The sequence below is a fragment of the Herpailurus yagouaroundi genome, unplaced genomic scaffold (assembly GCF_014898765.1).
Source record: "Herpailurus yagouaroundi ecotype Mexico unplaced genomic scaffold, PumYag 185, whole genome shotgun sequence".
Lineage (NCBI taxonomy): Eukaryota > Metazoa > Chordata > Mammalia > Carnivora > Felidae > Herpailurus > Herpailurus yagouaroundi.
The window spans coordinates 9,544,909-9,545,886 of NW_024412416.1; the positions used below are offsets into that span (position 1 = coordinate 9,544,909).

The 978-nt window shown below is 39.6% G+C and overlaps 1 long non-coding RNA gene across 1 annotated transcript in view; it reads right to left on the bottom strand.

The window, feature by feature from the left end:
• Positions 1-398: 398 nt before the first annotated feature.
• The window catches only part of LOC121042426 (uncharacterized), a 20,974-nt gene continuing 20,394 nt past the window's right edge, over positions 399-978 (bottom strand). Inside the window, exon 4 of the long non-coding RNA XR_005796187.1 lies at positions 399-716. This is a non-coding gene — a long non-coding RNA (uncharacterized LOC121042426). The remainder of the gene's footprint in view (positions 717-978) is intronic.

Genomic DNA, 978 nt, shown 5'->3' on the forward strand with positions numbered 1-978 from the left:
CATTTACCTTCCCCAAATCCCTAACCCTCAGTAAGAATTGGTTAAGACAGTCATCATGCAGAATTTATCCAGTCTAAGGGCTCCCATCAGGTTCGTTTTTTGCAGGAAGAGAGAAATACACACATCATTTCTTCGATAATCACTGCCACTTGTAGGATGTGATGGTGATCCAATCTTGAGTTACAGAGGAGGAAGGATAAAAAATTAGATTCTTGAGTAGAGCTTGCTGGCTCTGGCAGTCAATTGCCTCACTGAAAATTCTAGAAAACCACAGAAATAGTCCAGGCTGATGGACAGAATAGGCAACATCAATGCTATTGAAAATTTACCACATAACACTTCAAGATAAGCCAATCCATTAATTTAACTACTGCTGTAACATCTCTGTGTTTCTGGTTTGTAAAATTTTGGAGAGTCCAACTCCTAAACATTTAAATCTGTACTTCGATGTATATAAATTTTCTAGAAACTTGAAGCTGTATAACGTGATTACAAACTTTTCATTTTTCCCGTCTTGTGTGAAACTCAGTAGATTTCAAAAATGTACCATGTGGTGTCTTACCTGTTTGACCAAGAGATGCAGGGCCTCAATTATCCTGCTTTCTGTCTCATGAACGCATAGGCTCACCCAGTACTAGATCGTGGAGCAATAGGACAATGTTCTTAGGGATTTCCTTTCAGTCATCCAGCTGACTGAACAAGAGAGTACTTCCATCCTAAGGTTGATGTGAAAATAAATTAGATACTGTATGTAAACAGGCAGGCATGACATATCCTCTAACAGGAAGAGGAAGTTTCTCGGCCTTTCTGTCAGTGTATCCCGGACTCTGTGTCTTCTCTCATTCTTGTTTTTGCTTTTCATTTTTCCTCCATTTTCTTCAGATGACAGCCATCCCTCTCCCTGTTTCCAGCCCACCCGCTCCTCTAATTTTGTTTTCGTATTTCCTGTGGAGTACCAAAATAAAATGAAGCTTCTTA